Source organism: Rhinolophus sinicus, chromosome 4 (genome assembly GCF_057876585.1).
Source record: "Rhinolophus sinicus isolate RSI-liver-muscle chromosome 4, RSI-T2T, whole genome shotgun sequence".
Taxonomy (NCBI): Eukaryota; Metazoa; Chordata; class Mammalia; order Chiroptera; family Rhinolophidae; genus Rhinolophus; species Rhinolophus sinicus.
Window position 1 is genome coordinate 14,708,638 of NC_142504.1, and position 16,377 is coordinate 14,725,014.

The following is a 16,377-nucleotide window of genomic DNA, read 5'->3' on the forward strand; positions in this document are numbered from 1 at the left end:
TTATTTTCCAGGTGGCCTGAGATAAGTGAGATGGGAATGTGCGTGGGGACAGGGAGTATGCTAGTCTGGCTAGAGTAGAGGGTTTTTATAAGCAAATGCTAAGAAAAAAAATTGGGACTATGTATCGGGGGCCTGGCCTTGAATACCAGCCGATATTCTATAAGCTGTGGTGACCATTTTATTTAAGAAACCAGGTTTCTATGTCCAATGTTTTATACTACACATTAGAGAAAGATTATTCAGTGTGAGGTTGGCCGTGCAGGGGGAAGGGAAATATTAATGATTTGCCTGCCATGCAGGTGGTTGACTCTATTAAGGGTCATGACTGGGGGTGCCAATTCCCTTTCTGTTCCTTTGTCACTACATATTAGTCATTATCTTTATTACCTAGTGGGCAGAGATATTCAAGGAGATTATGGGAGCCTTTTAAGTATACTGTATGAAATTAAGTCTGAATTGGACTGTGCAGACTCATTTTCCTCCAGGACATTTTATTCCTATTAGATTTCAAGCACTGCTAGGAAAGTAGGAAAGGAAGTAGGAAATGGTATATGTAACCCAATTGTCTCACTGGATGATTGTACGTTCCATATAATCTCATTGTTTGAGGCTGGAAGATTATAGGAGAGTGAGACCAATTTTGAAGCCTTCGGCAGGAAATATTAATAGGCCTTAGTCTTTAAATGGACATAATAAATATTGTCCCTTTTTCTTCTGCATTTGTGTTACTTATTAACTCCCCCATCCGCTCGTACCCTGAACTTTGACATTTTCATACATATATATTTCATTTATATATTATATATATGTATATATATATATATTCCCCCCTTATGATTCATCCTTCTGTATGAGTTTGGATGAAGTGGTTAGCCTATTTAATAGGGTAATCACTCTCTGAAAGGATAATAACTCATACAGAGGCAGTTACCTTGCCCCAAACCTCCACTGAATTGATAACCTTGAAGAGGGAACGCTAATCCTCACTTTTTAAATTCTTTAATATTTTACGACCCAATCTCCCTTTCCTGTTCTTGTCTCTCTAGTTAACTATTTTCATCTAAGCCTCAATCTGCATATTTGTACTGATCACCTGCCAGTGACAGTTGTTCGGATAACAGGGAGGCATTATTTTCACTAAGGAGACCAAGTCTGAGGTTTCTGACCCACCCTATAACGCTTGCTCACTGAGACGGGGATACGTACATGGTGCCCTCAATACCATTTAGAGGACAAAAACATTTTAGCAAGGTTAGTCTCATTTATCAAATGTTTTAGGGGCATTTCACAGTGGGCCTTAAAAAAAGCAAAACAGAACACCTCCTTCTGCTTCTATTGTATCGCACATAAAGACACACTGGATTAAAATTAAGGGAGAGAAGTCATTGCCTGGAGGCAAACCAGAGCACCAAAGGTCCATCAGGATTACAGGAAAGCAGAGGTGACTTCTGAGAGAAGAAAAATGGATTTTGGAAGAACAAGAGTGATGGCGGATTCTGACTTGAGGCACGATTGCCTCTTCTTGCCTTTGCTGGAACATGTCACAAGGTTTAAAAAACAAGAAAGTGGATAGTAAGGCCAAAATAGTTTTTGGGGTTCAAAATGTTGAAAGCAGGAGAAAGTCAATTCCATCAAGCCCAGTGATGAATTTAAACTGTGTCAGGTCAAAGGTAGGACGCCCCAAGGTAAATCACCCATTGTTTCCCATTTGTTGATGTACGGGCAGATTTTATGCAGTATGTATTTAATAATTATGACCATCCCCTTCTTACAGATGGGGAATAGGTGCCATTTAACCTTTTACATGTCAGTGGGAGAATAGGAAACAGAGACTGATTCTTAAATCTGCCTGTAAAGACCAGGCTTCCCTCCAGATGATGGCTTCCCTTTGTCATTCTCATTATTGTTTCCACTGGCTCAACCAACTCTTGGGGAGATGGCATTTTAAGTGGGTGAATGATACGGCTGGAAAGAACTATGCATTTTCATCACTTCCCACCTTCCTAAGCAGCACGATGTCTTTGCCAAATGCAAGTAGAAAGGAAGGAGCCATGCTGACACTGTCCGGCTGGCCTCGGCCGACGCTGACAGCACACATCAGCCACTCAGCACTTTTCCAAGTAGCAGCTTATGCCCGGCTACTCAACTTTAACCCAGGAAAAGGAGGTCAACTGAGGAAAGAAAAGCATGTCAGAGATTGTGCTGGTGGTCTGCTGGGCAAGATCGTGGCCTGCTGGGGGTGGTCGTCTTCGGAGATCTCCTTCAGCTCACTGTCAGCACCCTCTTTGGGGGTAGTAATGCAAGTGCTTATCTGACAAGGAATGAACTATGTGGAGATTCATCATTGCAAGCGGAGGGAAAGAAAATAGTTTTTATCTCAGAGAATTGGAAGAAATCATAATAATTAAACAGTTTTGAGCATTTACATAGTGTTAGACACGATGCTTGGTGTCTGACATAAGTTGTCTCATTTAATCCTGAAAAGAATCAGAGCTACACCTCATTTTTCTCCTCAGATTACCTTCTTCCTTTAGTAGACATTGAGAGTAAAACACCACTTATTTAAAATTACATCCTGCCTCTGACCTATACTTTATAATAATTGCACTACATTAGGAAATATTCTGTCTCTGACCTGAGTTTCATTTAAGCTCAAGGATGCGTTGTTTTTGTGCAGCGCTCCTCTTATGCCATTGTTTATTACCATGAATTATGAAGATAGAAAATGCTTCTTTCAGTCTCTGCTCCTTGTCCACTCAGAATCATGTATGGGGGGTTCACAGGGTTTTACAACTACACATATGAGGGAGTCCGGCTCACTTGCATGGCCTTATCATGAGTCCAGAGCCCCTAGCCTAGTGTGATGGCTGAATAACCGTCCTCATGTATGCCCATGCCCTAACCCCGGGTACCTGTGACTGTTACCTTATATACAAAAGGGACTTTGTAGATGGGAAACCATTAAGGATTTTGAGATGAGATTATCCTGGGTGATCAGTGTGGGCCCAATGTAATTGCAATGGTCCTTAAGAGGAATGCAGGAGAGAGAGAGAAGGTGGGGTCGGGGGGCAGGAGGCTGGGTAGAAAGCTTGGTGATGGTGACAGAAGCAGAAGTTGGAGATGCTTTGAAGATGGAGAAAGGGGGCCACAGGCAAGGAGTACCAGAGGCCACTAGAAGCTGAAAAATCAAGGAAACCAAGTCTCCTTCAGAGCCTCCGGAAGAAACCAGCCGTGCAGACACCTGACTTTAACGCAGTGAAAGTAGTTTAAGATTTATGACCTCCAGACTTACAAGAGAATAAATTGTGTTGTTTTCAGCCACTAAATTTGGGGTAATTTGTTAGAGCAGCAGTAGGAAGCTAATATACCTAGTTGGTGTGAGTTTAAGCCTCCTGAGACGACAGTTACATGGAGCAACTGTAGAAATTGATGTGCACACAGAGCAAAGCCCAAGACATCTAATCCTGAACTGTCAGTATTAGACGTTACTGTGCAGGACCCCACCATTGGATGGGACCCCACCATAGGACGGGACCCCACCATAGGACGGGACCCCACCATTGGACGGGACCGTTTGTCCTTCTCCTGCTTTAACCACTGCCAGCACTTGCAAACCCTCGTACGTATACACACACACACACACACACACACACACACACACACACACACACGAGCAAACAGCTTCTCTCTGGGTGATTAGTCTTCATTCTCAGAACAAGAATCATTTTACACTGTTTTCAAGGGAGGTCTGTGGGAGAAAAAATATCTTTGACTTACTCGGAATGGCTCTTAGAACCAACTTTGTTTTCAGTTGCGGAGTGCGGAGGGCTTCATTCAGCTAGAGAGCTGGGACGCCAAGGGTCAGCCGGAGGAAGATCTGTTTGTTTTGCCCTGTGTTACCTTAGGAGAGGAAAAATAATTAATTCACTTACCCTTTGGTGCATTTTTATGAGCGAAACTTAGGAATGCTTGATATTTCATACTATTTGGAATCTTGGCCATGAGGAGCTGAATAAAAGGCTGTGGTAAATTCTATGGTTAATCAGAAAAGAATCCCAGGCGTCGTGGTATATAGGGAATGATCATCTCAGTTAGAAGCAGCATCTCAAGAAATACATGAAAATGGTTGAGGAAAAAAAGGAATTTTAATGGAGTGTCCACTACCAAATTTAAGAAACATTTTATTACAAACATCAACTCTAATAGGCAGTTAAGAAAATAGAATGTTCTGGTTATTAAAGTATTCATATGATTGAGAGTAGCTGTGTATCAACAGTTGATTTTTAAAGAATATAATAGATTAGAATTCAGTTAATGCTGAAGCTAAATTGCACATAATTTATTCAAACTTCAGTAATACAGATCTTATACAGGATTATGTTATGCACCTAAAATGTCACTTAAGTGTGAAGGTAAAGAGAAAAGGGTCTTTCTTTACATTTCTGCCACTGACCACCACTAGTTGCAAATTTAAGTGCCTTATTGGCCCTGAAGAATCCCAATGGCGAAACACTATATCCTTATCATCACTGTTATAAATTTAAATCAATGTAGTTGCCTTTCCTTAGAGAAGAATGTATGTGGATTATAGCAAATTCCAAAAGAAAAGAGCAATTGGAGTAAAATTATTAGCCTTTCCAGAGTCTGAATCTGGCTTCTGCCCTCAACCTCCATCTCTCATGGAGGGTTAAAATAGTGAAGCTGAGCTAAGGAAATACGCTTGTAAATTTCAATAGCATCTTAATTTGAAATTGCAGTTTGAGAAGACGAATATTCACACTGCTTTTAAGAAACGTTCTGTGCCCACACATACTCAATTAAAATGCCTGTATTTAGGCCAAATCGCTTTGTTGTGGTTATATTCCTGGAAGTGCTCTCATTCTCCTGACTGGCATTTCCAGGAATAATGTTAAAGCTCCGGCCAATCAGAGAAAAACAAACGGAAATGGTAAAAGTATTTCTACTAATTGCAATAAACAGTTAAAGAAAACATAAGGAGAGTAAATGGCAAATGTTCACGCAGAAAAGGGAGCTGCTAAATGAGTTCCTTTTGGACAGTTATTCCTCCTAAAAGCACAATTTAGTATTGTTCAGTCACCAATGATTTAGTCATCGGGTGTTGGAAATTGAAAATCTGTGGGCATGAAATTGCACTGATTCAATCTCTTCAGGAAATATAAAATGGGAAATGTTAGAATACGCAGTATATATTATAATCAGGAACTATTAGAACATAAACTATGTAGGCAAAATTCTCTCTTTGTCACTTTTTATTACCTCCTGAAGGGAAGTAAATATTTCTGGGTATACCATTCTAAACAAAACAAAACAAGACTTGCATTGTAAAAAATCGTCTTTATGCTTTTCTTCTTTGGTAGGATTAATTTTTTAAAATAACTTGATCTGGAGATAAAAAATGGTAGAGCCATCATTATCATTGAATGTTTTAAGGTGGAATGTGGTCAGTTCCTGTGAAAACCCTGCCAAATCTGAAGCCTGTCTGTACAGAGAATGTCACCCATATCTACTGGGATCAGGTTAAAGTGAATTTTGTTTCTTTTTGTAAATGACTAATTCAGTTTTATTTTACAGAAATACAATAATAACATATGAAATGATATATTAATAAACACACACACTATATGATATACTTGAACTTGTGCTCTCGAATGCTGAAATAGTAGCTCTCTTTATTGAGTTGATTTAGCGTTGTCTTTTCAGATGGTATCATTGGTAATTGAGTCACTCTGTAGTAAGACAGGCAGATTTAAAAATTTGATTTATATGTCTGTCTTTCAGCTTATTGCTAACTTTAGGGATAAATATACAGTAGTCTAATTTTACATATTATTTTTCAATGGTATTGGCGTGATCAAAGCAACAGCTGTGACTGAAAGTTTCTTTAGGGACTTGAGTGATTTAAAATAATGTACCTAAAATACCAGCTTTCCCACTGAGTTTGCCTCAGTTATGATACTACAGGCAGCCTCTACATCTGTCTTTCCAAAAGAGAAAACAAGTTGATGTTTTCATATACCCTTTTAGCTTTGACTAACAATTACACTTATATTTTAAGTGAGCTGATCAGAAAAAATATTGTTCATGTTCACCACTGAGTTTTAAGAAAACTTAAAATTAACATCATGTTTTTTTCCCCCTGTTAAAACAAACCTCTGAGATTTCACCCTCAGGCTTTGACAGTTAACAATTAACAAGGGTTTGAAGAATGCTCTTACCACCATTTTCCCTGGAGAACTTTGTAAGCTTTGCATGTAAATGCAAACAAAAATTTTAAGGCTTTTGATCTAGGGAATTTGATGAAATCTCCAAATCTCCAGAGCAAATTTAAGGATTACAGGCTACAACAAGTACACATATGAAAGTATGACAAATTAGCAGTAAACATGTAGTATTGATCCCAAACAGGAATATGATGGATTTATTTCTTATGACGACATTCTAGTTTGAGTCACTAAAAAAATAAATGTCACTGGGATGGGTGGGAGTGGGAGGAAGATAGCGAAAGTCTGTCTATTGACCGTATTCATATCCATTTATATGCAAAAGAAAGAACACAGCTCATTCAAAGGCTTCATTTACTTTCATCCTTTTTTTTTTCCTCTCTCTCTCTCTCTTTTTTTTTTTTTTTCAAAGTTTTCCTAAGCAGAGTGAAATTCAATTTTGATCAGACCTGGGCCACCAGGGAGTTGATATCCCAAAGGCCTTTTTGTTTCCCTTGTGTTAAGATCTGAGGAGCTGGTATTTAGCTGTGGGAGCATCGGAAGCCTCTTGCTAAGCAGGACAATGACCAAGGCTTGTGGAATTACCATAGCTCCACGTAGCAATTGTCATGCTGAGAAGTGATCTATGCATTCTCTCTCCCACTTGGTAGCAGTGGTAGCAAGTTGACCTGGTCATCCAGGTTCAAGTGTCATTGATTGGCTGATGATGGACAAGGCAAGACATGAATCTACTTGACATTTCACTCAACAAGCATCTTAGATGTATTATCTAAATCAGTCCTCCCTTTATTTTGCTCACAGTTTAGCAACAGTAGCATGCAGGGACATATCACCTTGTTTGCATCTGGTAGTGAATCCAGGAAGGAAAAAAAACACGTCTCCCACAATCTTAGGTAGACATTTCACATTCCACAACTATTACAGAAGTTGATTGAACCATAGCAGGTACTAAAATGATCAGAAATGGATGCAGTTGTCTCAAAAGAAGAGGAACAGAAAATGAACCTGATCCTGTTTCTTTTATACGAGGAGCTATTGTTGCTTTCTTTCCTTGCATGATTTAAATACTGAGGAAAATGAAACTTAGTGAAGTGACAGTTCTTATTTACGGTTCTCCACGGAATTAACACAAATCCACATATGTGAAACTTGAGAAATTTCTTTAATTTCCATATAAAACCTTGTGAAAATGGGCATATTTTGTTTATACTATGGATATATACTTTCGTTACCTTCTAAAAGCATTAGTGTTTAAACTGAAGTGAAGACTTGCCCAGGCTCAGCGGTGGGTGATAAAAACGACAAAAAATGTGGCAAATGACATTTATAAGGAAATGATAAGGCAACAGAGGATAGTATCTGGGGAGAGGCCAGAAGCATAAACAGAGGGAAATTCTTAGTGAGATGGTAATCACACTCTTTGGTTTGGGCCTGTAGGAGATGTCTGTTGAACTGGAGAGACTTTGATCTCAAGTTCTGTACCCACTCTTCTGGACGATATGATTAATAGCACAGAGGGAACTAGATAGAATTCTCATATTAAGAAAAAAATTCCCATTCACACCTATATCTTTAATTTTCAAAAATGTACATAAAGTCGTACAATGTTGACTTACATTGTAAATACTTTCTAAAAGAAACTTTCTTGTAAATTGTAAAAAATATCTGTGTTCTACAGGGTATAATTCTGCATGATACTAGATTGGAGAAAGTCACAAGATAAAAAACAAGAAACAAAACAAAACAAAGCAAAATAAACCACAAAAAGCCCCCCCCAAATAAACAGAAAACAACTTTCATCATAGAAGTTCTTTGTTGAGAGTTGTTTCTGATTTGAGTTTCTTTTTAACCTTCGCTAAGACCATAGTTCAAAACTTTCATCTTATATAGGCATTCCCAATAGTTCTACCAATGTAACACTGAAAACTTTTGGAGGAATCTATTATAAGTATAGAAACTGTAGAATAGAGGTAGACAGATACCTAAGTTAACAGTTAAAATTGAACACATAATAGTTTATGACTAAATGGTGAGCCTCAGGTTAAGGCATTGTACTTAGGATGAGGTTTATTACTTAAATGTCACTCTAAGGATTTAGGCCAGATGTGGCCTCTCTTCATCCATTCCAGTCATTTACTGTGACTGGGGAAAAATTTAGTTTTGGGGAGGAACTTCTCATGCCAGCTTCCTTTGATACTGGAAGAACTGATGTCACTTGGGAGTTGGAGGCCATTGGCTTTCTATTCTATAGATGGAGACATTTGGGATCCCAGGAAATACTCAGGCAATGACCTAGGAATTGCAAGGGTGCAATCAGGCAAGGGAACAGAATAAAAGTAGCACTCACCTGCAAGTCTTATTTATTAGCATATGGAAGATCTCTGATAAGACTGTAATTCAAGAAACCCGGTGAATGTAGAGCGAATGGACAACAATATGAACAAAGTTAGGTTACAAATTATGAGGAAGTAACAGTTTCTGAGCAATATCCTATTGTGGTTGATTGTATTATTTTTCCCAGTAACTTCTTCTCATAACAGATGCCAGATCCTAGTTTAAGACACCCGTATGTTTCCAACAGCTCTTGCTCTTCCTCTGCCTTGAGAATGAGATGACCCAGGGCATGTACCAGAAAGGGGCCATGGCCCCAACCTTGGCCTTGGAATGAAGATCATTGGGGCAAAGCCACAACCAGTCTCCAGCTCACATAAAGAGTGAGAAAGAAACAATTTTTTTCATTTAAGTCCTGAGATTTTTTTTAGAGTTGTTATTGCTGAATCTTATGGCTGACTGATACATGTAGCAAAAATAAAACATTTTAAATGTTGAAGTAAAATTCCTTTGTAATCTTCAAAACTCATTCATCCATAAACTTTATTGAGTACCTTCTGTGTTCCAGCTATTTGCTAGGTCCTGGAAATACAATACCTCATGAAGCTTCCAGTGGGGAAGTTTTCAGTGGGGAGAGAGACAAGAGGTAAGGAAAAAAAGCACACAATTAAAATAATTATGGGTGCAATAATTGCATGAAGGAGATAAGCAGAGTGCTATGACAGCTAATAACTAGAGATGGAGGTTCAAGGAATCGACTTTATAAAGGATGGGGATGATGGATATCTTTCAGAAGGTGGCATTTAAGCAAAGACCTGAAGAAGGAGGTGCTGGCTCTATGAAGAGCATTCTAGGTCATGGAATAACAAATGCAAAGGTTCCATGTCTTTCTTCAACTCCCAGCTTGACCAATGTCGAAAAGATAATAATAGTATTCTGAGAAATTGTGCTGTAAGTCACATAAGGAGGTAGATCTGAGTTTAATCCACCAGAAACACATGGAATTACACTGCCTTCCTTAAATAGAAAGAATCTAAAAAGCGTCTTCTCATGGGTTATAGCATGTTGGGCATAGGAATATAGAAGGGATAATGGTGGCAAGTGCACGAACCAGGTTTAAAGAGTACTTTTACTTTCTTTCTCTGAGCAATACCCCAACCAGCCTCCCTGCTAGCCGTTATCTAGTTAGTTGGAATTTTTCGTACTACTACCAGTGCTCTGGAGCAGTCCTCTCAGAGTTCAAAATTGTATCAGTGAAGACATATGATGGAGTGTTAATTTTACCCAAAGGTCTCTTGCCACTGTGGACCTACACTCTCAGGGATTGGCTCCACACTGGTTTGAGAGGAATAGGCCACTATTGCACTGGTGTTCTGCTGGATACTAATAATTTAATCATGTCACACACACAAATGCTTCCAATGGAAGCATGTCCATCCTGCATCTGGACCAAAGCTGGAGAGCTGCCTGGATGTCTAACTTGATTTCCAAATTCTAGGTTACTCTTATGTTCAGGCTGATATGGATCAGTGGGGGACACAGGACCATCACAGCCACTTGTCCAGGCAGAGAGAGCCACAGGAAAAGCAATTAAGTTCATTTCAGTTCAGATGACTTCTCCCAAAGTGTCATCCCCCACCCCTTTCTCTCCCCTAGGCAAAAGGTGCAGGAAAACAATTCTTGACGTGGTGACTTGAAACTCTAACTTCTGCATTTCTGTGATTCCTAACTCGACAAGTACATTTAGAAATCAAATCTCAAAGCTGGGTTGGGAAGACAGCCAATTCTTTGCCCATTGCACCTGGTCCCTTAAAAGATAATTTATATGTGAGGCCAAGGAGGCACTGGGAGTGTTCTCTCGAAACGGAGAAAAATGCTTTTATCTTTTACAGACATAATCTGTAGACAGAAGCGGACAATTAGTATATGTATAATTCCCCAATCTGATGTAGTAGTTAAACTATTTTATCTGGCTTTTGCCGTGATAGAAAACACTCCTGTAGAGCTTCCATTTAACCACAACATAAAACAGAAATAGAGTATAGACAGATAAAATTGCATAATGCTCTCATGATGGTGATTTGGGAGGCAATTGCTGCATTTCATTTAGAAAAGGGAATGTGCGTGCAGTCTTCTTAGAAAAAGCCGTTCTCGTCTAACTAGGGATGCAGGTAAATACTCCTAGCCATTCTGATGTTTCAAAGGTATTTTCTAAACGAATTCATGGCACAATTTAAAAACAGAGTTAGTATTAAACTAAATAGCATTTTTCTTTTCTCTTTAGAAAGTAGGTGTAGAAGAGAATAGTCTGTAAGGCTAAAAATGCTAGTTGCCACAAACTGTCATTTGGGTGAAGATTGTTAAAATGGAAAAAAAAACCCAACACAGAACACCAAGGTTAAGTGTGTTAGGGAATAAAATTGCAAATTAAATTTGTTGTCAAATATCAGTATAAATCCTCAAATAAGAGCCCTGTATACAATTCATACAAAAACTGGGACACTTAAAAAATATGTGCCAATGTCAACTATAATTGAAAAAATAATATGTGCCAGGTTTGAGTGACTGAAAGATCATACTGAAAGACAAGTTTGGAGTGTCTAATTACTAGCAATATTTTCATTGCTTTCTTTTTTAATCATTGTAACTTTAATGTGTTCATTTTACTTTTGTTTATATTTTTTAAGCTAGAATCCAGAAGTACTTAATACATTTCCCTTCTTTGGAAGAACTGTTTGTAAGATAGCTTATTTATTCTTACATGACCTGTCTTATCATATTATCTATCATAGTGTCAATACCCGTCCATTAGATCTTTTAAGGTTTCATGTAATCAAGTGAAGTGCTTCGTATTTAGGTTAGTTCTTCTCATTAATAATTATCTAAACAGAGTAGAACAGTGTAAAGGAATTTTAAGTCCTTTAGAAATAACTGGTTTTGAAGTGGCCGGTTAGCTCAGTTGGTTAGAGCGTGGTGCTAATAACACCAAGGTTGCCGGTTTGATCCCCGCATGGGCCACTGTGAGCTGCGCCCTCCTTAAAAAAACACACAACAAATCAGTGTTTAAAAATCCCTTCACTTTTACTTACCAACCCTATGCTGGTAAGTAATATAAAGGATTTGTAAGTAAAATAAGAGCTTTATTTCTTAAACAGCTTAAAAATTTCAAATCAGGTGTGTTCATAAATGTTATTTGAAAAACTTACCTGGTAAAGTATTTCAAATAATCAGAAATTTATGTGAGAAATTTTCTTTTTTTGGGTTATTTATCAAATTTGGCTTTTATTTGAATCAAGGTTACATATGGACATAGTTTAAAGAATTAAATAGTTCTGCAAGTTTTACTTTGATAAACAGCAGGTCTGTCTCTTTCTTTCCACCATCATAACCCCATTTCCCAATTACTAGAAGAAACCACTTTTAACTCTTGTGGCTGTTTCTCTCGGTATTTACCTCTATGTCACTAAATATTTTTAAACTGATACTTTCTGACTTTGTATTTTTAGGTCCTATATATTGACATACCAATGTGGAAAATGAGAGTTTATCTTTCTTTTACTCTTGTTGCCACCAGTATTCTCATTCCTGCCTGCTATATTTCTACTTTCCCCGTTTTCCTCATATAATTATATTGCAATTTTGTTTAATATTCAGTGCTTACATTACTATGACTACATAAATGCTATTCACAGCTGAACCATGTAGTATACTATAATGATTTTTCTTCCTGTACCACTACTTAAAAAATAATTTATTTGAATAATGCTCTTGTTTTTCATTTATGTAGTTTTCTGTGAACTTATAACCAATTTATCCCCCAATTCTTCCCACTTGTACAAATTTCCTTTCAGATGTTCAAACATTTCAGCAATTCGTTAATTTTATTTTTTTGGAGATCTCTCTCCTATGGTTTTTTGACTTGTTCTAGTTTGGACAATTTGCTGCCTACACTTGCATAAAAGCTATCATTCTAAGATCTTCCTTAACCATCGCCCAGGGCAAGACAAACTTTTTCTGTAAAGGGCCAGATAATACATGTTTTGGGTTTTTCAAGCCATATGGTCTTGGGTGCATTGACTCAACGTTGCCATCATAGCACAAAAGCAGCCACAGATAACTCATGAGTGAGCGCGACTGTTCCTCTAAAACTTTATTTACTAAAATTTAAATGTCATAGAATTTTCATGTGTTATGAAATAGTCTTCTCTTGATTTTTAAAAACCACTTAAAATGTAAAAACCACTCTAAGCTCCTGGGCCCTATAAAAACAGGTGTCAGGATGGATTTGGCCTGTGGGCACTGCCAGTGGACATTTGTGGACCCGTTTCAGGGAATTCTGTTTGCTTTTGTTTTGTATTGGATCCCCTGGGTCCCTCCTGGATTTCAGGTCTTTCTTTTTCCTATTTCACATTCTCATTTTGATAGATATATCTAATAGCTTCCTGAAAAATTTTTGAGATCTTGAATTACTGAAATCCATTATTTTACCTTTATTCACATTTAATTGTCTAAAATTTAAAAATTTGAAGGCATTGTCCCTTTGCCTGCTGGCTTCCACTATTGTTACTAAGACGTCTGATATCATGATGAGTCTTAATCTTGTGTGTATGTATTTTTGTTTTTAAATCTGAAATCTTTTAAAATCTTTTTGGTGCTAGGGTTCTGAAATTTCATAATGATATTTTAAGATAAAGGTGTGGGTCTGTTTTTATGCATTGTGCTTGGTACTCCAGGGATCTTTTCATTCTGGAAACTCATGTCCTCTAGTGCTGAGAAGTTTCTTGAATTATTTCTTCAATGATTTCCTCTAATCTCTTTTCGGAACTCCTATTAGCAGATGTTGGATTTCCTAGATTGATCCTCTTCCGTTTTTCATTTTTCTCATAAAAAAAAAATCTGTTTGTCTTTCTTCTCTCTTTTCTTGGAGATGAGCTCAACCTCCTCATGGATTTTTTCTTATTCTCTGATTAAAAAAAATACTAGTCTTCTTTCATGGATGTAATAACTTCTTATTTCTTCTGAGGTGTGACAAGAAAATATATCTTGTTTGTGTTTTGGAAGTTTTTCTTCTCTATGCATAGTCCCTGTTTCCTCCAACTTGCTTTTTTCTCTTTATTTGTTTTGGTAGTTGACTTTCATGTTAGAGAATTTTTTCATTTGTCTTGGCTGTCTGTTGGTGATTAAGAATGGTGAGGTTAAAAATCTGTTGGAAGCTCTGAGCATGTGAGTGGAGCTAGCTGACTTTTAGCTTGACTGTAGGTTGATCTCTGGGGGCTGTTTGTAGGGAAGTAGCCCAGTATCAGAATCTTTAGGTCTACCATCTTGGGTTGATCATATTTCCCCCCAAAGAACCATACAATTCCTTAGAAGATATAAATCTGGCTGTCAAATTCTGGGAGTAGAATAGGGCAAGAGAGCGGAGGGGTGGGGGCTGGAAGTGGAGGGTGAGGTGGTGGTGGGTGCTGGTGGTGTTTAAAGTTCAGGATATAAACTTTCATTTAATCTCTCAAAATTTAATATGATACTTCTATCACACTTATGTCTGTATTTCTCCAGTCTGGAGTCCTTCTACTTTACTCTCTCCTGGGAATAAACCTTCTGTCTTCTATGGAGATTGGGAAGAGACAATTGTCCAGTGCATGGAACTGAGGAAGGAACAGCTCTATATTCACCTTTTCACTTCCATAGCGACTTGTGATGTCAATTTCTGGGCCTTTTGGGAATTCTCACAAGCAAATTAAGTTGCCTTTTAGCTATCCCCACATCCAGTGTAGGGTTTAGCTTTCTGGAGTCTTACTGCTTGCTCATCTGTTTCCTAGCTTCTAAAATTTTGTGACTTTACTCCGTCTCTCATTGTTGTTCTCCTTGTGGGTTTGTCTTGAAAACTGTCTACCATCATTACTGGATTGGGGGGAGGGGCTGGAGGAGATAAAGGAAAGTGTTCAATTTGCCATTTTAAATGGGACTGATTTTATGTGAGAATTTCTGTCCTTATGAGAGTATATTAACTTCTTTATATATTTTACTCAGATATAACTTGGTTTGTAAAATATAAACCAAATATAAACCCTATGCCATGTGAGGTATATGGTGTGGAGAAATAGGTTAATTCTTGAGGGGCTAATAGTGAGTGGTTGCATATACTTCTGACAGGTGCCTGAAGTTATGTGTCCTAAGTGTTTTTTTACATATTTCAAATGTATAATAGTGGAAATCTGTAGGAGTTCTTCTAAAGTAGCATATTATGTTATTATATTGTTATGAAGATAGTCTAAATGTATTAGTACTAGGTTTAGCTGGTAATAACAAAAACCCTCAAACAACAGTGGTTTAAATAATATATGAATGTATTTCTTTGTTATGTAAATGAAGTCCAGCCGCAAGCAGACCGCAGTTTGTTAGGAGGCCCAAGAAGAACAAGAACCCAGATCTTTCTATATTATTGCTCTTTCATCCTCAATTATGTGGCTTCCTCCTTATGGAGCAAAATGGCAGCTTGAACTCCAGTCACCATGTTCTCATTTTAGCCAGCAGGTAGAAGGAAGGGGGAATAAGGCACAGCCCTTCTCTAAGACTGCTTTCCGAAAATTGCATGCATTACCTCTACTTATATCCCGTTGGCCAGAAATTAGTCACTTGGCTCTATTTCGTTGCAGAGGAGTCTGGAAAATGTAACCCTTATTGTAGATAATCCAATAAAAAAGTTTATGTTCTATTACAAGGAAGAAGAGAGGAATGAATACTGGGACATAACTAGTAGCTTCTGCCACAATATCTAAATTCTCGGATGTAGGAAGTGAGCCTAATCATGGTCTATGGTCCCTGGAAGTAGAATGCATTCAAGAACAAAGAAAGGAGAAACAAGGAGGAAGAAAGTAGTGTTTGAGGAGGGGGTGAAGGCCTTTAGATTAGGGAACGAAGGAAGCTGATGTGATGAAGAAAGCTCTGGACAGAAGGTCTGGAGATAAGGTGCCAGTCTTGCTCCTCAAATTAATTCTGTTCTCTTAGGCAAGTCCCTTACTCTTTCCACCTTGTTTCTTTATCAGTACGTGAAAGACCACCCAGCAGTGAATGCAAAGACGGGAATACCCTGGGAGGTAGTTCTACAGCCGCAGGTTTACTCTGCACATTCACGATCTGTGGCCTCTAGTTTAATTTAAGAACGTGGGCTAAATTTTCAGTATTTTAAACATACCTGCTTGTTTTGACTTAGCTTATAATTAGCTGGACAATCTTGGGAAAGTTATTTAATTATTCTTGGTCTCATTTTGCTAATCCATGAAATGGTCTGTTAGTCCAGGCTCACGTGCACTAAGGTGCCCTGGGGTGCTGTCATGAACTCACAGGGGAGTTGCAAGATAACTGAAAATACAGTGAAATACAGTGATACTTGACATCGTTCATATACCAGGCAGAGTACGAGCTTGAGATAGTTCATACATTCGCTCACACTACGTTTCCTTTGTTGTCATATCTTTGGAAAGCTGAGTTTTTGTCCTTTGCTGTGATAAAAAGTAAGTACTATGTGAAAATCTACGTAGAACAGGAAAGGAGCATGGTGGGGTCCAATTTGATTCCCAGGTTTGAGATGGGCAGTGCCAACCAGACACACATATCTCATTAGAAAGTAATTGTGGTTGTTTAAGAATTAAGTAAAAGTATGATTTTCTTTTAATTTGTGTATTTAACAAAACAGCTACTAAGTTATTAGGGCATAAATACTTATTAAGTTGTTCAGGCCTAACTACTTAATAAGTGAGGTTGTTATTTATTGCTTTTGGCCTAGAGGTATCATGAAAAAATT